We start from the raw sequence: 22,000 nt of genomic DNA on the forward strand, positions 1-22,000 counted from the left end.
CATCCTATAACCACCCTCAGGACAAGAGAGAGAATGCAGCCAGTGTGTCCAGTGGCCCCTGTGGTGGAACTCCCCCTTCCAAGATAACCACTATCCTGATTTCTGATACTATAGATTTGTGTTGTTTTTGAACTTTATGTAAATGGAATCATAAGGTAGGTGTTCTTTTGTTTGGTTTGAATCTGTCAACATTATGTTGTGAGTTACACCTATGTTGTTGGGTGCAATTAGAGTATCTTTTTTTGCTGTGTTTCCTTCCATTGTATCAATAATATACCACAGTTTATCTATTTTTACCCTTGAGGAACATTTGGGTTGTTTTCAGTTTTAGGCTATTTCAGAGAATGCTCTTGTAAACTTTCCTGTGCACATCTTTGGTGGGTGGGTGCCTACATTTCTGTTGGGTATATGGATTATGGGGGAACTTGCTACATTGTACCACATGATTATGTTCAGCTTCAATAGTGCCAAAGTGTTTTACAAAGAGGTTGTATCAGTTTCCACTCCCACCAGTAAGTAGTGGGTAAGAGTTATGCTGTTCTTGTTAACATTTGGTGTTTTCAGTCATTTTGATTTTGGTCATTCTGGTGGTATGTAGTTGAATCTCATTGTGGTTTTAATTTGACTGTGACTGAGCATCTTTAAATCAAGCATCTTTTTACCATTGGCCATTTGGCTATTCTATGAATGGGCTTTTCAAGTGTCTTGTTAATTTTTCTATTGTATTATTCATCCTATTGATTTGTAGGAGATATTCACATAACCCGATATGATCCTTTTTTGGATATATGTATTGATAATGTCATGTACCACCCTGAGCCTGATTTTTTACTCTCTTTATGGTATCTTTGGATGAACAGAAGATTTTTAATTTTAATGTAGTCAGACTTACCAATTTTCCCTTATAGTTAGTCCTTTCTGTGTCCTATTTAAGAGAACTCTGCTTAATTCAAGGCCATGGAAATACCTTTTTATATTATCTTCTGGAAGCTTTGTTGTTTCTTCTTTTTATTTACATGCATAGATTACTTATATATTACATTTTATTTTTTATTTTATGTTTTAAAAGATTTTATTTATTTGTTTTTAGAGATAGGGGAAGGGAGGGAGAGAGAGGGAGAGAAATATCAATGTGTGGTTGCCTCTACACACCCTTTACTGGGGACCCAGCCCACAACTGAGGCATGTGCCCTGACTGGGAATTGAACCAGAGACCCTTTTGTTCTCAGGCCAGTGCTCAGTCCACTGAGCCACACCAGCCACAGTTAGATTACATTTATTTACCTATTGATTATATCTATAATCCAGTGGCATTGATTTTGTATATGATGTGAGGTGGGATCAAGTTTGTTTTTTCTTCCAAGACACCCACTTACACCACTAATGGAAAAGACTCCCTTTCTCAGTGTTCTGAAGTGACACCTTTATCACAAATTAAGTACTCATGTATTTGTAGAATGATCATATGACTGTCTCCCGTTATTCTGTTAGTGTGGTGAATTATTCATTAAGTTTTTGAATGTTAAACCAGTCTTGCATTTCTGGACTAAACCCAACTTTGTTGTGATGTATTATTTACTCTATGTATTGCTGAATGTTTTGATGATTTTTCAACAATGTGTATGAATAACATTTACCTGTAATTTTCCTTAGTGTAATGTCCCTGTCAGGTTTGTTGTGAAGGTTTGGTTGGTTCATAAAATGAATTGAGAAGTGTCCTGTTTACATTCTTTTTTTTTAAGATTTTATTTATTTATTTTTAGAGAGGGAAGGGAAGGAGATAGAGAGAAAGAGAGAGAGAAACATCAATGTGCAGTTGCTGGGGGTCATGGCCTGCAACCCAGGCATGTACCCTGATTGGGAATTGAACCTGCGACACTTTGGTTCGCAGCCCGTGCTCAATCCACTGAGCTACGCCAACCAGGGCCCTGTTTACATTCTTTAAAAAACAAAATTATAAATGAGCCCAATATAAACATAGTAATTTAAAACATATATAGTGTATCTTAGGTATATTAGTCAGGGTTCTCCAAAGAAATAAAACTGGTAAGATAAAGATGTAGTATAGATATATGTAAGAGGAGATTTATTCCAGGAATTGGTTAGCACAATTATGGAGGCAGAGAAGTCCCATGATCTTCTGTGTGCAAGCTGGAGATCCAGGAAAGCTGGTGGTGTAACTTAGTTCAAGTCTGAAGGCCTGAGAATGGTTGGGCAGGGAATGGAAGGTGGGTGGAAATAGTATAAATCCTTTTTGAATTCTGAGGGTCCAAGAACCAGAAAATTTGATGTTCAAGGTCAGGAGAAGATGAGTACCCAGCTTAAGCAAAGAGAGAAAATTTTCTCACTTTCTCAGCTTTTCTGTTCTATTCAGGCCTTCAGTGGATTGTGTAATGCCTGCTACAGTGGAGACAGAATCCTCTTTACTTAGTCTACCTATTCAAATGCCAATCTCCTACAGAAACACTCTGCTGGACACACATAGAAGTAATGTCTACCAGTTATCTGGGCACCACTGAGCCCAGTCAAGGTGCCACAGAAATTAACCATCGCAGTGAGTATTCACCACAATTTTCTTTCATCCCAAGCTTCTGTATATTTTAACTTAGACTTATGGCAGGAAACTGTTTTTGGGTGAATTTTGACTGGGAAAGTAAATACACATTAGGCTCTCTTCTAGTTTTCACATGGCACGCAGCAGTATGCTCGTGTGCCCGAAGCTGAAGTTTTTTACTGCATCTTGGTCCTGGAGCCCATGAATAAGGGCCCTCCTGGGTTTAAAGAACCGCTAAGGAGGGAGACTTTTTGGACATGTGACGCATTTGGTTAAAATACCTCCTCCCCACTGGGAACCTCCAAAGCCTATTTCATTTCCTGCTTTTGCCCCCTCAGTCAGTGTTCTACAGAGGTTTGAAAAAAATCCTTCAATTCTGTGCTCACCCCTTCTCTCCATTTCTACTTACATTTGTCCTAGTTCAAGGCCTTATCACCTCTTGCCTGGGCTATGGCATTTGTGGAACACCTGGTCTTCATTTCATCCTCTTCTCAATCATCCAAGTGCTCATAGTGGAAAATTGGCCCCGGTGGTCCCTTGTGGGAACTGGCCTGGTGGTTCTCCATTTCTGTACAAGATGAAGTCAGGGATCCTTGATGTGGCTCATAAGCCCTCCGTGGTCTGGCTCCTGCCCTACCCACTGGGGTCTGCTCCTTGCCCCTCTTTGACCTTAGGCATTACCATCCAGTGGCTCTCTCTGCTTGCACTTCATGCATTCCCCTAGGATTTCTTATGTCCCAGCTTTTGCACATGCTGCTCTTTCTCTCTGGGTAATCCATTTTTTAACGAGCAGCTTAGGCCAGATCCCTGGACTACATGACCTCCTTTCTGCCTGTGCCTGTGTCTCTGTGATTACACTGTGAACTGTTTGCAGGTAGGGTCTCATTCTCAGTCATCTGTGGACATCTGTAACTTGTGAGTGCTTGTAGACAACACAAATGCTCACAAAACGTTTACAGATTCAAACAGAAGGGATGACACTGACTAGTTGACTAATTTGAATTTCACCTTGTCTCCTTTTGGAAGTCTGAGATGAAATGAAATGTCCAGAATGTCATGAATGACCAAAAGGGATGCAGGACAGCAAAGGCTAGGGGAAAGCTGGCAGATACAGTCTCTTCCTGTATGACTGAATTAGGTTCAAATGACTACAACTCTCTTAGGTTGGAATATGCCTTTTGTAGAAGAGACGAGTTACAAAGCTTTTCTGTAAAGATAGATTTTTCCAGAGAAACAAATCTGAACAATTTACTGTGAGAATTTAAATGAAAAAATAATCTTATTTCAATGGCAAATTGATTAATATACTTCTTCTTTTTATTATTAATAGAAGAGTTTACACAGAAACTCTGGACGAAGTTGTGTGAGAGATTCAAAAGGATCATTAAAGTCTCTAGTAGACATCCACTTTCACATTGTAAAATTGGCTATACCCTCAAAATGGTATCACATAAAAATGGAGTTTCTGAGGCTCTTCTATATGAATGGGTTTTAGTTGCACAGTGGTGCCATTCATTTTATTTGGCCCATTTATTGCCAAGTATGTTCTAAATTTGGCCTTAATTATTTTTCCTTTCACAAAAATATTTTGTGGGATTTTTCTGAGCCCTGACTACTTCCTTCTTGCCCCTTAACACAGAATCCAGGAGCATTATTTTTGTTCTCTACTAATTAAAATAATTGCTTAGTTCCTTTTAACTAGATTCATGCAGTTATTAGCCTAATACATGGATGGGTGCCATAGAGTGCTTGAGAAATAGAATGAAAAGTGATCATGTAGCTTCACATGAAGAAAAATTCCGTGGTGCCAAGCAGTATTGTTGCCTTTCAGCAGGCATCTCATAAAGGCCTTTGGTAAACCTGGCCCCTATACCCTTACTAAAAGACTATTAAGTGAAATAATAGCACTTTTTTTCTTTATTAGTTATACAGAAAACTCACTACAATTTGAAGAGGGGTCTTTGATAAACTGGGTCTGGTACAAAGACCTGGGGTCTAGTTTTAATCTCTGCCCTTGCTTTGTCTTTCAGAATAACTGCAGTTGAAGGATAAATGCTCTATGTCCCCTTTGCCACTTGGCCTTTATCAGAGAACAGTGGAGAAGGAGGGATACAAGTGCCTGGCTAGACATAGTAATCAAGAGTTGTCAGGACCTTGTCTCTAAAAGGAAGTGTTAAAATAATGTTTTTGACATTAAGACTTTTCTCAGAGTTGTTGTAGTCTGAGGGTTTGTCACAAAAAGGCCCAAAGGCTAAATCAGACCTGCCCTCTGCTTTCATAAATAAAGACTTATTAGAACTGAGCCACACCCATTTATTTGTGTGTTGCTGGTTTTGGCTTTTGTGCTGCATTGTGGAGCAGTAGAGACAGTGATTGTGTGGTCCGCAAAGCCTGAACGATTTACTATCTGGTCCTTTACAGAAAATGTTCGCTGACCCCCAGTGTGGTCTAGTCAATTCACTGCATATCTACTAAATACCCACTCCATGCTGAGATATATGTGGGAATTTCTATAGTGGCCCTCATTTGACCAGGACCTTGGTAATGTGCAGTGTTATTGGTGTTCAGTACATGTGTGCAGATAGCAGGAAGTGAGAAGGATTGGGAGCAAGTAAGAAGGATTTGGAACAAGAAGTCATGGTTTGAGAAAAGGTTCTGCCATTATGGTCTCGATGGCAAATAGGAGGTGTGGACACAGCTGGAACTTCTTACCTGAAGGGCACTTTTATTAACTGCTTTCAGGACAAAATATGGGCACCCTTTGCCATCAGTTGGTGGTTGGAAAGGTCAAGTGAGAGAATGTAAGCCCAAGTGTTTTCTAAACCATAAGGTTGCTATTTTGTGGCATAGATATTATCTATTAAGACATTAGAATAAGTGTTGTTTCTACTTGGCATGTGAAAAATGACTCAGATAGCCTACCCAAGATCAAATAGTAATTCAGTAGAAGAGCTGACCCCTGGGTCTCCTGGTTTTAAGGCCCTGCTCTTTCCAGTTTACTACATGCTTTCTACATCATGCTTCTTTCTATGGTTTCAGAAATGCTCAGTTCTTCAGTTAATTTATTCATTCACTCACTATTCAACATTATTTAAGGACCTGTTATGAATTGGAAAAAAAGCTGAATTTTTCAGGGGGAGTGATAACTGCATAAGGACAAGTTGACTCTTAGACCAATTTTGTTCTTGGACCCCTTTGGCTAGAATTCTCTAGAAGTTTATAGGTCCTCCTATTGATTTCCCCCATGCTGTTCAAGGAGTTAAAGAAACAGAGTAGATGGAATGAGAAAGAGACAGCAGTCCTGCCTCCCAACAAAACATTGCTTGACATGTTGTTTTCTGCAGTGTGTGTGAGTGCAGGAAAAGAAAGAGAAGGAGAGGGACTGAAATGCTGATAGCAGATTGTGCCAACAACTAACGATGGAAACAAACTAGGTTTGGGAGATTAGAAAGTTAAGATTTTAAACATAAAATTCAAGGGAATTCTTTCAGAGAAATTTTCAGATATGAATTGTCCAATGAAATGATGTATATTAAAGGAGCCAGATGTGAACTTACTTTACCATACTGTTAATACAATTTTCATTCAGGCTGTATTTATTCAATGACTTGCCTATAGTTTTTGAAATTATAATTATCAAATGTGCCTGGGGGTAGGAGCTTCTATCAAAATATTGGATTTGCCTTCTCATGGCAGGAGAACTGAAATTCTTAAGTTTCTAACTGTTTTTGGTACGTGCCCTCTTAGCAGGGAAATTCACCAATATTTTCTTATCTTCAATTCAACCTCGTTCTCTTCAGGTTTATCTGTGAACCTAAAAGTTATGTGCTTTTCTGAAACAAAGGTGCCAATGAAATTGCCACATAAAGAAAACAACCTTCCAGAATCCTCAGTTTTAAAATTGTCCCCTGCAAAGACCTCTGACAGGTCACGGTAGAAAACCCTGCTTTACCCCACAAAGAGGGAAAAACCCTCTTTGTCCTCACATTAGTCGGGCACAGCCCTCTTGCCTGAATTTGGGGAATGGTGTTGCCTGATTCTGCAGTTTGTCTGAAAAGCTGTGTTACTTCTCAGACATTTCCAGACCCAGGACACTGCTGTTTTAAGAAATATAATTCACTTCAGCACACAAAAAAGCATGCTCATGAAAGGGCTGAGCACTGATGCAGATAACGCTTTTCATCTGTAAGAAATTGGTAAGCATTAATTAATTTATTTAACTTTCCTGTATTAGAGTGTATATTCTTCCATTTGCTGTGGGAAAACCCTTCTTTTACTAATCCAGCTTTTAAGTAGATAATCTAATGAAAAAGTGCTACTACACTGCAAATGTTTTGTAGAGGGAAACAGATTCTTCAACACCGTGTAAAATCCCCCTGAAATAGATGACCTCTGTTTTCATGGCGTGTAGGCCTATTTTTAAGTGACTAAGCATTGCTCTGCAAAAATGTTAAATCTCTTTGGAAACAATAGGAACGGTTATTGTAATACTCCTACTACTGTTATTACTACCACTACTGTGTGCAGTGTTCTCGATAGTTTACACATATTATTTGGGGTTCCCAAGAAGGGAGAGCTTGAGAGAAACCTCATGGCCGTCTCTTCAGTGGAGAGTTTGACTCAAGAGTAGGGACTTTGGAGGAACAGTAGTGAGGCTGCGGTGAAAGGAGCAAACACAGGGTGTGTTATTGATGTGGTCTCAAGTGGCAGGAATGGAGCTGATTGCCCGGTCCTCTGGACTGTGGAGGCTCAACACAGCCCTACAAAGAAATGTGTACATGTGAATTCCTTATACTTGTGAATATTACCTTATATGCCAAAGTCTTTGCAGATGTTATTAGGGTTTTGAGATAGAAAGATTACCCTCAGATTTTTTGGGTAGGTCCTAAATCCAAATGTACATGTTGTTATAAGAAAGAGGCAGAGGCAGATTTGACGCACAGAGGAGGATAGGGCAGTGTGACCATGAAGGCAGTGCCTGGAGTCATGTGGCCACAAGACAAGGCATGTCAGCAGTTACAAGGAGCTGTAGGAGATGAGGAAGGGACCCAGAGCCTATGGAGGGAGGGCAGCCCCTGCTGACACCTTGATGTGGACTTGTGATATTGAATGCAGATGGCTGGCCTCCAGAATTGTAAGCTAGCACATTTCTGTGTTTTAAGCCCTCACATTTGTGGCAATTTGTAATAGTAGCCACAAGAAACTAATACAGGGACCATACTCTCAGAGCATATATTAGTAGGTCTCAGGATATCCTGGGTGGAGGGAGAGGAAGGAAGGGAAAAATAATTTATTTGCCACTTTCAACCTCTGATTTTTCAATGGTTTTCCTGATGAGACATTAATACTCCTTTACTTCCCCTCTAACCTCTGGACAGAGCATGATCAGGCCCTGAGTTTTGCTGGAGTGTCTCATGCTTCAGGGATAACAGGAAGCCCTGGGGTGGGAGGGAAGACACCAGTCAAGAGGATGTGGGAAGTGGCTGCATTGGTTGTGTCCTAGGAAGTCTGTGGTACAGAAACTGGAGTGAAACAGGAGGAGACAGTCCAGAGTAGTGTGGCCAAGTTACCTCCTGAGAGGTGGCATGAAACGGGGTCTGAAACAGTGGTCTCCTTGGCCCTCATCCCAGCTCCATGAAGCTGGTATGCTATGATTTCCTCAGCAAGCATGCACTCCCTACCCTGGAACACTGTTGGCTCTGGAGCTCACTGGCTGAGGGCTGTGCGTCTGTCTCAAATGCAGTAACTGAAGTCATGGCCTTCAGCTGGGCCTTCAGACCTGCTATCATAGAGCACTCCATGTTTGGCTTTAGTCTTACTTCCTGATGCACATGAAATAAGGCTCATTTTTACACATGAAATCTCCAAATATTTGAAAATAGTTTTTATTCTTTTTTCCCCCCACCAGGCAAGGCACTCCCCGTTTCCTCAACTTGGGCCTTACAAGGAGTTTCTCTTTGTGGCTGGTGGCCATGCGAGCTTCTCCTCTGGACCTGCAGCAGGTGTGTCCCCCTGCCTTACAGGGATGCTCACAGAATGCACCAGAACTCCGGGTATGGTCTGCTTGGGCACACAGGAGACTTGCCTCCTTGGTGCTTATATCACAAATGTAGCCAGTAATCTTACTTAACTTAATGAATGTTATGTTTATTTAATTTAAAATTTTGACAAGTGCATACTTTTTAAAAATTTGTTTTTTCTTTCTTTGTACCGTTGACACTATTGCAGGTGCCCTCATTCCCTCCCACCCTGTTTATGCCCCTCCTCCCATCCCCTAACCCCCCTCCCTCTGGCTGTCCCCACACTGTTGCCTGTGCCCATGGGTTATGTGTCCATGTTCTTTGTCTAATCCCTTCACCTTCTTTCCACCAGTCCCTCTCCTCAACCCCTTCTGACAGCTGTCAGTCTGTTCTGTGTATTATTTTTAGTGGTACTACACAGAATGTTGATTAAAATGCCCTTTTCTTACACTGGGGTACAAATGACTATATGGAAGCATATGTTAATATTAAAGGTGCCCTACAAGCCCCAAACAGTTCATCAGTTTGTAAGTGGCATTACCATGTAGCAGAGATCAAAATGCCATCCCATGTCATGGAATGTGGATATATATCCATAGTTTCATGCAAAACTGAGGTCAGCACCCATCAGCCATGCCAGACTGAGGAGTATCCTTACTCAACCTGCCCTACCACTATCTTCCTTCCACAAAACAACCCACCCACCAACCAAACCCAATTCTGGAGCAACTTCCAGCCTGGTGGAAATGTCTCTGAGTGGAAACATTTCCTCTTATCAGGCAGTACCAATCTGGGCTCTGTTTCCAGTCCAATCCAAATCTTCTTCTAGGAACTTCTGCAAGAAGAACCATTCCTATGACTAAAGTTCAGTGTGGATGGGTGCTTTACATCCATTATGTCTCATCTTCACAGCAACTCTTCAAGGCAGATATTACAGTGTTCAGATATAGAAATTAAGGTTCGGTTCAAAGTAACTTTCCTATCACTGTAGAGTAGCAGACCTAATGTTCTGACTCAGGCAGTTCAGACCTTCTGTTCTACCATTTGGTAGACAAATAATTTTAAAGCTGTAGGAGAGGGGAGGGGTTCTTTGAACCACTGCAGATGGACCAAACCTGGAGCTGAGGCTTCCGGGCTCCGTGAAGGAGCTGAGTAGCACACAGTTGGCATGACATAGCTCAGCTTCTGTAGGTTCTCCTTCAGTGATGGGGTCTTTTAATGTCATATATGTTAGGAAATGAGGCACTTCCACATTCTGGACCAGCCTCCACAGTTCACAAACATGGGCAGTTTGGGTTTTGAGGGTTTTTTTTGACCCATCTATTCACTGAGTGCCTTCTAGGTTTCTTGGGCTAAGGCAGGATAGGGATGGAAGGACAGCGGCTCTTGCTGTTGGCCATGCAGCCTGTGAGTGGTAGGGGTTTGAACTGAAGGTCTTAAGTGTCTAGTTTGCCGAATCTGGTTTATGCTGAAGTGCTAATAGCATTTGAACTTCCTCTGGGCTCTCTACCTACATCCAGATGTTCTCAAACCTGGGTGGGAAAATATTTAATGAAATATTATGCAACATTGAATGTCTAGTCTCTCTTTTCACCTTGACCTCATTCAAGCAAATAGGCCAATGCCTACTCATTGCTTTGGGTGAAGGAAGTGACAGTGATAAATGAGTCTTCCCCTGGTTGTGGCAGATACCTTAGGTTGACACCTCAATCCCCTCTTTAACTCCCTTGTAATTGGCAATTACTTGCAATGGGGGCTAGAAAGCTAAAAGATCACCTTTCCAGACCCCCTTACAAATTGGAGTGAGCATATGCCTCCAGTACTGACCTGTGAAAGTTAGGCCAGGGCCTCTTGAAGACACTTCTTTCATATCTGGCTTTTTCTTGCTCAGAAAGCATGCAATGCCCAGGGCACAGCTGCCATTGCTGAATAGTGGCAGGGCAGAGGATTGAAAGTGCCTGGTTCCTTGATTGCATCTTTCAGCACTGTGCCAGATTTTTTTGTTGTGTCCCATAATACATTTGTATTTGGTCAAGCCTCTGTTGTTGGGTTTCTGTGATATTTGGCCAAGTGTAAGCCCTACTTACACTCAGTATCTTGCTTTGATTTCTATAGCTTTGGAACTTAGGGGAACAGAAAGGCCTTAGGGCCCAGCTAAAGACTTGAGAGAACAAGTCTGTGGGGACATTTCAGTCATGATGGTAAGGGTGTAGAATGAGAAAGATTGGTCCTTGTTCTCTCTCTTTTTTAAAAAAGATTGTATTTATTTTACTAGAGAGATTGTATTTATGTATTTTAGAGAGAGGGCAAAGGAGGGAGAAAGGGAAGGAGAGAAGTGTCAATGTGCAAGAGAAACACTGATTGATTTCCTCTCTCAGGTCCCTAGCTAAGGATCTGGCCCACAACTGAGGCATGTACTTTGACCAGGAATTGAACTGGCAACCTTTTGACTTTTGGGATGATGCCCAACCCACTGAGCCACACCAGTCAGGTCTGTACTTGTTCTTGTGACACCTGGAAAAGGACCATAAAGGTGAAACAAGAGCATGTCTGGGACAGCTTCAGCAAACTGATGCCTGAGGACCAAGTGGCAGGATTGAATAATATCTCAGACCTTGACTGATTAGACACATGACCTCAAGCACTGATGGCCTGTCCGCTACCAAGTCTTACAACTGAAGATCCCCAGAACTTAGCCATGATTTAGGGGAAGACAAGACCCCCAAGACTGAGTTTCTGCCACCCTTGAAGAATAAAGCTTCTAAGTAGAAATTATAATAAATTATACAATTTTATATTTTTAATCTACCTGAGTTGTGGACTGAGATTTGTATTAGGATGGGTAGAAGACAGAGAAGTGTTCTTTGATGAGCTGCCCTGGGTCTGGCCTGCCTTCCACTCACAGGGCTCGGGGTGGGGGGCGGTTGGAGCTGCTGGAGGTCAATTTCCAGGATCTCAGAGCCAGCCACTGTGACTGCTCCTTCCTCGTTCTCACAATCTGTGAAGTGTACCCCTTCAGTCCCAGGGCTGGGACCTGTGAAGGAGGATTCAGGTTGAAGATTCAGGGAGGGTGGGGAGAGGGAGGATGTTTGCTTCTCTGTGCTCATGGAGAGGCTGAACTCTGCCGTGATGGAGAGGAGGACTGAGCCAACTGGTGTTTATTTTGGAAAAGACTATAATTAAGCCAAACCATTTCCTGCCTTTTTGAAAGCCCACCACTTTTCTGACTTTCTTTCAGATAAACGCAGTTCCTGTGAGCAGCAGCAGTTACTGGGTATCTCAGAGTGGGCTGTCTGATTTTGAGTGCCTCTCTAGCACCTAATAACTGGGTGATCTTGGGCAAGTCACTTCAGGTATCTCTGCATTATCTGTAAAAGGGAGCCTGCTTCACAGGATTGTGGGGGGAGGGTAAAGGCCTTGGACTGGCGCACAACACATGATCCATATGTGTGTTAGAGTCACTCTGTGCATGGGCCCAGAGACCCTGGTCAGGCTCCCCCACCAACACCATTGTTTATTAGAAGTCAGCGGGCACATTACTGTGAAAGAGTCATCACCACAAACAAATTGACACTTTCCTTTTGACGAGAGCAATGAGCAAAAAGTCTACTTCTATAATGGGTGGATATTTTTTGCAAAATAGCCTTACTTTTTGCATTATATTTTGGACAGGGATGTTTGCTTCAACTCATTCCCCTTGTGTTTCCTTGGAAGTCTCATCACTGATCCCTACAGAAGGGAACCTTCTGCTCCACCCCAGTAAGGGCTTTACAAAATTGTTGGATTGTATTACAGGATCAAACTCCCTATCAGAAAGTCAAGTATAGTTGGAATAAACCTTTTAAAGAAAGCTCCAAATTACATCATTTATACAGATACTTTATTTCCTTGACTCAATTCTAATTAATAGTTTTCCCACTGATGACAATGGTTCTTCTCCTCCTCATAGTCATCACAGCAGTGGGCCTTACTCTTCCTCGCACCTCCAAAGAAAGGGTGCTCAGTGTTTCACTCTACTGCTTAGAAGAGATGGATTCCAATGAGCTCCTTCCCTTCATTCATTATGCTGAAGTTATATTTCTAAGGGACAGAGATGAATGCTGTGTACTGCCTATTGTTTTAAATCTTTTTTCACAGACATTCCCCTTGCAATAGACATTTAATGACACAACGCATTACAAGTTACATCTGTATCAGCGGTTTCCTCTATAGTATTTATGGAGCATGTGTGTGTGCAGGCCTGTGTGCTAACTCAGTGATCCCTTGTTATGATCAATGTGTATTCAACAATTATGAAACAATGGCAGCTTAAACAAAAGACAAGTTCGGATATACATTTTACTGACCAGTTAAGCAAATCACACAGTTGGGAAAAACATCAAATATACAAATTCCATCAAAATGGAAAAGTACAAGGAAACAATATTAACCAAAGATCTTCACCCTGGATGGCAGACTCTCCATGATCACGGGCAGTTCAGCAAGTTTCTCTTCCAGGTCATTTCCTAATATTTTTGCTTTTTAGCAGCGTCTGAGGAATAGGACTGACTGCAAATATCTCAGTCCTTGCCCACCACTCTCATCAGAACCTTCATTAATCTTTGAGTTCCTTGCCCCCACTTTACCCAAAGAATAATGCCTTCCCTGGAATTACACAAAAATCAATGGTAGAGTTAATTGAAATTGGGATCTCTTAATGTTTTTCTGTTTCTTAAGTGATTGCTTAGTTTCTGAAATTGAGGTTTAACTCAAACAATAGCTCTAGCTGAGGGTGAGTGAATTGGTAAGGGAGAGAAAATACAGGTAGATAATTTTCCCAGTGACTGAAAGACAGTGTTGAGATTTAGGATTTTATTTCTTTTGAAGTTTTATGTGGGCTTAAGGAATGTGAAGAGTGCCCAGGGTGTTAAAGCACAGTCCACTGCTCTGTTGTCTGCTTAAAGAGTTGAACATGCCTTGAAGGTTGGCTTCTTCCCTTTCCTCCCAGAGGCCAGTGAGAGTAAGAGGGAAGAGGGGAACTATAGGAGGCATTACTGACCACTAGAGGGTGGCCAGCTTCTTTATTTTAATGATTCTCCATCTTTGTGATGATAGAGGTATTCATATCACAGGTAGTTGAGCCTGTCATTGGCTTAGTACTAGCAGTACTTCTTGTATTCAAGCAGTTTATAACATGCAAAATACACTCTACTCCCATGGATTCTCACATCAATTTTCTGAGACAAACAGGGCTGATGTTTTCATCTCTACTTTGTAGAAGAAGAAATTGAGGCTTTAAAGGATTGGAATTTGCCCCCAAAATGATGCAACCAATGATGGGGCAAAGTGTGTACAGGTGTAGGCTTTTAGGGGAAGAGATGGTGGAGAGCCAGCACTCATCTAGATGGAGCTCCTGATGACTGGGTGGGCCAGGCTCATCTTGAGCCAGTGGGAACACACACAACATTTCTATGGTGCCCTCAGTTAGTGCCAGTCCAGCCATGGGGCACTGAAATGCCAAATGCTGGTTCTGACTCATATTTGTAGCTTCCAAACTATTTAGACAGAGGACTCCAAAAGGCATCTGGTCAAGCTTTGCTAGGGGAGAAAACTTATCCTCTGATTCCTGAAGCCCTGAGGTCAGGGATTTGATTATGCTTATCATGATCTCAGCTTTCATGGCTCCAAATGTGATTAGTTTTCTAATTAGTTAATGTCATTACCTGTCATCAAATCCAGACAACGTTGGTCTCTAAAACCTCCTGTGGCCTAGAAACCTACAACTGCATATCTTTCCACTGTTTAATAACATTTCTTTAATAATCCAGGCCACTATTTTCTCATTCCTAGACCTAGGGAGATATTTTATAAGGCAATTTAAAATTCTTCATTCTGCCTTCCAAAATTTTTCTCACTTTCAATAAAGCATAAATATAATTTTTCCTACAAAAGCATCTTTCCTTCAAAAGTATGAAGGGTATAAGATTTGCTGAAAGTATGGAGGGTATATATGTGTATGTATATGTGACCCTTTTCTTCTCTCTCTCTCTATATATATATAGAGAGAGAGTCATATATATATATATATATATATATATATATATATATATATGACTCTTAGTCTCTTAGTTTTGGGCACAGAATGGTCAAAATAAGAAAGAGTTTACCATAGGGAAACATCCCATTAAGGGCCATTTTTACCTTATATGAAGTGCTGCTTGTCTTATTGATTACTTAGTGTTAAATAATGGACAAATGATTTTCTTTTTCACTCCTATTTAGTCCTTCCACAGATGCTCTCTGAGTGCTTATCATGTGAAGATACTAGTGACCCAGCAGGGAACAGACTAGCTTAGTACTATCTTCTATGAGCTTATGTTCTAGTGGGGGCAGATAGACAATAAGAAATGAATGCTTAAGAATAAAATATATAGTGCATGGGCTTGACATTTTTCATTTGCCCCTTGGACCCCTCTCTCTCCTTTTGCACCCTGTTATGTGGAGAACCCTGGGGAGATAGGTCAATATAGGTGGCATCAATGTCTTCTGTCCTGCCTTCAGGGTCTGGCTAGATAGGGAGCCAGAAGATGAAGTGCAGGACAGTGAAGTCAGGGTGCTGCTGCTCCAGTACCTTCTGCCACCCGAGGGTGACTCAGTTGCTTTCCTGTCAGTGTGAATCACCCCTCCCCAGTGCTGCTTCAAGCCTAGGGGTGGTAACTGCTAAGCACAGTTTTGGTTTTCTTAACTCTAACTACACCTCTGGACAGAAACCCTTTGTTAATCTCCCTGAGCCCCTGTGTGAGTGGGCCCTCCATTTGCTTCTGGGACCCAGACTGCCTTGGTAGGTCAAAAGGTAATGCCAGGGAAAAATGCAATTTTTTTCCATGGCTCATTTTATCACAATACTGCTTGTAGTATGGTTTGGAATAAATGTCATCAGGCTTCAGGTTGCATTGCTCCCTGTGACACAATTACTTCTTGGTAAGCTGTGCGATTCACTATCATTATACATCATAAAGAAGGGCACCTCTCTTGCAGGTTCTCTGAAGACAGCAATTGTGTTCTGTGATGACTGGCTAACTCTCAGCACTTAATATAGTGGGGGGGGGGGGCAACAAAGAACTGCTCATTCATAGACCAGTTCATCAAGCTGCCAGCAGCCTACAAGAAGGTGTCCCAGCACCTCAGTGTGGTCCCTGAGACTCTTCCCATCCAGCTCTGCCTTCTGCCCTTGCTCTGTGCTCACAGGACCACTTGTATGTCTCCAGACCCCATTTTATTCCTCCATGACAAAGTCCATTCAGGAATCCTCTCAGAAGCCTCAGTTAGCTTCATCAGCTTGAAGGAGGGGGACTTTACCTTTTTTTCTAAAGGTTAAATTTAATTTTTTTAATTTTCCTAATTATAAAAAAATGCATATTGACTATAGGGAACATAAAATCCAGAAGTTAAAAAATTCATCTAACTTTCGTCCTTTAGCACCATGAGCATTTTGGATGTAGTCAGGGGGCTTTATTTTTGGGGGAAGCATTGTCAAGCCACCTCTGTTGGCTGGCTCCTTTTTGCTTTCTGAAGAACTTTCATAGATTCTTGGACTCTTGCACATTGCCTGGACTGTCAACTTAAGCCAAAGCAAGTATTTTCCTTGCCTGCTTTTAAGCTTATTGCTTAGGTTTGGAGTGAATCTATGTTCTGAGCTTTGCAGCTCACAGCAGCTCCTCTTCATGGCCTGGAGTGCACCCCCATTTGTGGGTGGTTTATATACTTATCACTTTCTTTCTGGGAGCCGCTGATGGATGCCACCCAGTCAAGAGGCTTTGCTCCTCTGTTCAAGGTATGTAGCCCACTCCAAGATTTCCCCCCTAGAGACTTCAGTATATGCTAGGTCCATGCTAGGGTTTCCTCTGCAAAAAGCCTTCGAAATATAAAGTTCCCCATTCTCTTTATGATGATAGTGATGCAGAAAAAAACAACATGTAACAGTTTTCTTACCTGATGGCATTTATTAGTTAGCTCCCCTCAGAAACAGCACTGAGAGATACATGTGGATTTCAGTCATACTCTAGGGGAATTTGGCAACAAAAGCCCCTGAGTAGATACTGTTCATATGTACATTTTTTCTCTGTAATAAATAAATAAGGATAATAGTCTTTATTTAATAATGCACTCAGGAATCATTCAGTGTTAAGTTTAAGTTTACAACTCTAAGTTTTTAGCAGCCTATTAAAAAAAAAGGAAAACACCAGTCTGGCTAAGAAATATCCTCAGGAAACCAGCCTGGAAGAACAGCGGGTGAAACATGAATGAGCTATTTAGCTTTTCTTGGTAAATGGTAAAAGTCTCAGAGGAATGGAAGGCTAAGCATTCCCCAGATTTTTGTCAGGCACATGTGCCAGTCCACAAAGTGCTGGAACTCCAAACACAGAATCTGGATTGATTTCAGTTTCAGTCATTCAGGCGTTTGTGGCATGGAGCACACACCACCCAGAAGGCAGCATCCTGAGTTACCAGAAGTTCCAGTGTGTAATTTTAGGCAACACTTTCAGCTTCTTCTACATAGGGATAGTAAGTTAGTCATTCAGTTCACATAAGCAGATATTTTTTTACTATTTAAAAAAGAAATCCTGACCCAATCAATGTTTGGGACTAATCAACTGAATTAATTTATTTTTCAGGGTCATGTAGTTCTAGCTTTAAGCTACTGATATCTCCATTTCAATAACTTAGTGGAGTGTTAGTTGAGTGGATATCATGCTATGACACTGTATCAGATGTTATGAGCTGTGGGGACACGACATGGTATCTACTACTTTCAGGGAGCTTGCAATCCAGCCAATGAGACTGGACAAATACTTATGAAGCAATCAATTCAGTTGCTAACCTGGGATTGTGTTGAGGACACCAAAGAGATCTGTCCGTTTATTTCCTCACTTCATGTTAGAGCAACAGGCACTCTGGAAATTGCTTTTTGCATGTTCTTCTTACACAGTGAGAGAAAAACTGAACATGAAAGTTTAGATGTAAAACCAAAAATGCATCTGAGTGTTTCTGTGCTTCACAGCCAACAGGAAGGACTGGGCATGTTGGTGTCTTGGTGCTCAGGTTGGCTGTAGTGACTGTCCCCTGAGGCCCTGCCACCCCCCTCCAGCCTCCATGAGCTCTGCAGGATGGTGGGGATCCTAGGTGAGAGGTCTTCCTCTTTCCATGAAAGACAGAGTCTCCGCACAGGCTCCCCTACCCTAGGACAGGTCTCAGAAAATTGTCTACTAAGAGAGGTGTCTAGAAACACGTGGCAGATGGCCAGTTTTCCCCAAATCAATTTTCATTTGTTCTCTGGACATGAAGCCAATTAGCTAGAGACTACTTCTCAACCATCCTTTCAGAACATAGACTAAAGTACTGCCTATGAAATGTGAGCAGAGTGATATGTGCAACTTCTATTTCCTATCCTAACTGGAAACCCCTCTTCCTAGACTTCCCATGGGGTGGAACCTGGATGTGCTGGTAACTCCATTAAACCAAGCAGATGAGCACCACCCAGGAGAATAGAGGAGCAATCATAGAGGGAGAATCTGGGCCTCTTCTTCACTGTGTGCTACTGGACACAGTAGCCTGAAATGTGCAACTCCAGAGTGTTGTGTAAAAGAAAGAAATTCAATTTTTTGAGCCACTGTATTTTGGGATCTGTTTAATAGAAGAGTGGAGGTTCTTATCCTGAATAATACAGAACATTCCTGAATTGGGAAGTAGAGCACTGGTTTCAAGTCAATATCAAGTCAGTATTCCTTCATTATTTCCTACTTTTCTTCCTTTCACACATTAAAAAAATCCTCATCCAAGGATATGCTTATTGATTGTTAGAGGGAGAGGACAATCAAAGGGAAGGAGGGAGGGACAAAGAGAGAGAAACATCGATGTGAGAGACAAATATTGATCCATTGCTTCCTGTATGTGTCCTGACAGAGATCGAACACACAACCCAGGCACATGTCCTGTCCAGTGACTGAACCCACAACCTTTTGGTATATGGGATAACACTTCAACCAACTGAGCCACATTGCCAGGGTCTTCCACACATTTTTTATTGAGCACCAACTCTAAGCAGTGTGCAAGTTGCTAGTGGTGGTAAACCAAAGAGTCATAGCTCTATTCTCCTGAAGCCTACATTCTAGTAGGGGAGAGAGACGAAAGCAAGTAGATAGATGTATTTAAAACACCTACAGATTGGAGTATGTGTTGTGAAGGGCATAAACTTGGGGCTGGAATAGAAATAGATGAACCAGAGAAAGCTACTTTAGATAGGGGTTAGGGGAAGGAGAAGCCTCTATGTGAAGGTGTTATTTCAGCCGAACTCTTAAGGAAGACAAGGAGCCAGGTGTGCATAGATTGGGGCATCCATTCTGAGCAAAGCGGAGCATGTACAAAGGCCCTGGGACAAGGGAGAACTTCATGAGCACACGGAACTGAAGATAAGAATGAAGAGCAAAGGGAGGCACAATAGGAGACTGGCAATGTGGTTGGTGGGAGGCTGGTCTTGTTGTTTTTACTTTCAGTGCCCTAGGAACCTATTGAAGATTAACGAGGCGTTGCGTGTGTGTATAATTCACTTGAGTATTGTTTAAGATCACTTTTACTGCTTTATGGAGAAAGAACTGTGAAAAGGTAACAGTTTCTACAGTTTTCATAGACTACAGTAGTCCTGGCAGTGGGAGTTGGGAAAGAGTATTAAAAAGTCACAGAAGAATTTCTCTAATCACATAATATTTGAATTCAGTTAAAAATAATAAGTGTAAGTCAGTAGTTTTAAGAGTTAAGTTGGAAGAGGTTTTCTTAGGTACCAGCAGGATGCTGTCCAGTTCCAAGCAGGTTGGGAAATGCTGGTTCAGAGTTAGCAGTGATGTCATCCAGTCAACACTTGGAGTGTTTGATTGTGGGTGAGGCTGTTGAAAAGGGGTCTCCCCAGACACACAAAACACTGTCATTTCTGTGGGTTGTGGGGGTTGTGACAGGGTTTGGGCAAGCCTTTAAGGAGGCTGGCCTTTGGAATTTCTACCTCTGGTTTAGAGATAGTGAAGAAGGAAATGGAAATATTTTAATTTATAAAACTTCCCAAACCACTAAAGCGACCTATTATTTTCTGAAGCAAATGAAGTCCATATTTAAGAGTCACACTTTCCTTCACATATTAATTTTTATAAGTGAGATTTTGTGTCTTACAGAGCAATATCCTGGCTCCTTTTGAAGTAATTATTAACAAGCAAGTTATTTCAGGATGGAAACAATACAGTTTTCAGACTTACAGATGTCAGTGTAGTTATTATTGGGCTTTCTGTCTAAGGTTTTATTTTCCCTCAGCTTTATTGAGATGTAATTCACATATAACACTGTGAAAGTTTAGATGTACAATGTGTGAACTTGATACACATACACTGCAAATTTCTGAGATTTTTAACACTCTTCAGAACTAGGATATTTCTCTCTGTTTTTTTTTTTTAACAGAGAAGAAGAGATAATAGAGGTTTGAAATAGTCTGAGTTGAGTGAGTGTATTGTTAGACTCCCTTTTGTTGGGTTAATTTTTTGCATATCTAAGGAATCTAACAATGAGTCTAAGTTTCAGCTTTTGCACATCAGGAAATGGTTAGTGTGCCCCAGTCTTGCCTTACAGACACGCTGAGGATGAAAATCTGCTTTTTTCTTTTCTTCTCTCTGCCCTTCCTGCCCATCTCTCACCCCAAAGGTTGCATCTCACCCCAAAGGATTCCCTGGGAATCAGGGCATGCTTGATTGCCCCTGGAGAATGGCCGCCCATCAGCACAGCTGCTCCCTGGAATCAGCCTGGGAGCCAGGCTCTCCCCAGGGCAGGAGAAGGGAAGAGGGGAGAGTAGGGTCACCCACAGCTAGATTTCCTATGGTTTCCTTGTGTGTGCTTTTTTACTCTGCTCCAAAAAAGAGTGCCTGAAAGAGGCCTGGGGAGTCCCATCAAAGGTACTGGCCTACAGCCAAAGCCTGACTTCTCCCGGTTGTGGCCATGGGAGCTCCACGTTCTGGGTCTCCATTTCTGTCCAGTTGAAACTGACAGGGAAGGTTAATGAGATTTAAAATGGCCAAATATTACAGCTTTAGAAAAAAAGGAAGCCAGAGATGTGCTGTCCACTGCTGAAATACTGGCAAGGCTATTCTAGTCGGGGGCACTTCATTCAGCTCTTTTCTAGAAAAACTTGGCTGTTTTTAGTAGACCATTCCAAATAGCATGTGATCAGGGCTAGTCTTAGGAGCAGCTGCTTGGTCAAGTGCCTGTTGAGTCGATGGATGAATAAGTGAATGTCCTATTTTGTTTTGCTTCCGATTTTTCACCAGCTCAGTCCAATACTTGCCCCCTTTCCAAATATATGGTGATTAATATTTCCTTTTAATATTAACAGGTCTTTTTAGTCAGAAAAAGTCTGGTTTATGATAAAATGTGGTAAAATGAAAAAACTGTGGAGTACAAAAACTAAGCCCTATGTCAAGCTTAAAGATGAAATATCTCTTTCGTTGGAAGTTTTCTAAATAAAATATTGCTGAGAAAAGTGGAGAAGATGGAAATGTTTGTGTGTGTGCATGTGTGTTTATGCATATTTTAAAATGTTATATAAGCAGAAGGAATTTAGGTAAATCTATAAAGTCACCACAATTTATGACAGTTTAAAAGGCAATTTCTTTTTAAGGGAAAATTTCTAATTTCTCACATACAAGTATGGGAATGCCATGGTAAATCCTTCTCTTATCGACAAGACCCCTGGAAAAAGGTATGAAAAAGAGTTACTGTTCCTTTTCCATTCATGTCTCTTGAAAGCCTGTGGCTGTGAAACTGCACTGGAACACACAGTCCTGGGTTTCAAAGCAGCCCAGATGACTTTTCAGAAATGATCTATTGTGATGCTTTGTTTTGTCTGGGTCACCCTCATTTTGTTCTACTGGGGCTGTATCACCCTTCTCCCGTGGCCATTAATCCACTCTGTCTACTCCTCCCCATTCAGAGGCACATTTTTACCCTTTGCCCAGCAAAGGGAGCCTGGAATGAAATAGCTGTTAGGCTCATCATTAATACAAAGAGAGGGGCCAGGGAGAAAACAGAAGACGGACCGGGAGTGCTGGGTGTACAGCCTCACCTGGGTGGTGGGCACTTGGGAAGAAAAGAACAAGGAGTGGGGAGGGAGGGGAGCAAGCAATACGAATAGGCTTTATCCTTTGTTGGGACCCAGGGCAAGTTGGAAAGAAACCCTTTCTTATACTTTAGCTGTCTGGCTGAGCTGCTCTGTGTGGCACTGGGATCACCAGCTTGTGTCACCTGCAGATGAGCCCTCCCTTATTTTTCAGTTTTGACTCTATTTATTCCTTCCAGTTGGGCATCTAGGCTCCTTGTGATTTCAGGGTGGTCAGCTGGAATTAAGCGGCAAACTGTC

General features: G+C 41.7%; 1 long non-coding RNA gene across 2 annotated transcripts in view; it reads left to right on the top strand.

Annotated features, from left to right (window-relative positions):
* The window catches only part of LOC118501167, a 28,003-nt gene extending 9,600 nt beyond the window's left edge, over positions 1-18,403 (top strand). Inside the window, exons 1-3 of one of the 2 annotated variants that reach the window (XR_004903774.1) lie at positions 2,043-2,554; positions 8,463-8,607; positions 18,027-18,403. This is a non-coding gene — a long non-coding RNA (uncharacterized LOC118501167). Of the gene's footprint in view, positions 1-2,042; positions 2,555-8,462; positions 8,608-18,026 lie in introns of those variants that run through there. The other variant, XR_004903773.1, reaches the window with a different exon arrangement.
* The last annotated feature ends 3,597 nt before the right edge of the window (positions 18,404-22,000 follow it).

Source organism: Phyllostomus discolor, chromosome 6 (assembly GCF_004126475.2).
Source record: "Phyllostomus discolor isolate MPI-MPIP mPhyDis1 chromosome 6, mPhyDis1.pri.v3, whole genome shotgun sequence".
Taxonomy (NCBI): Eukaryota; Metazoa; Chordata; class Mammalia; order Chiroptera; family Phyllostomidae; genus Phyllostomus; species Phyllostomus discolor.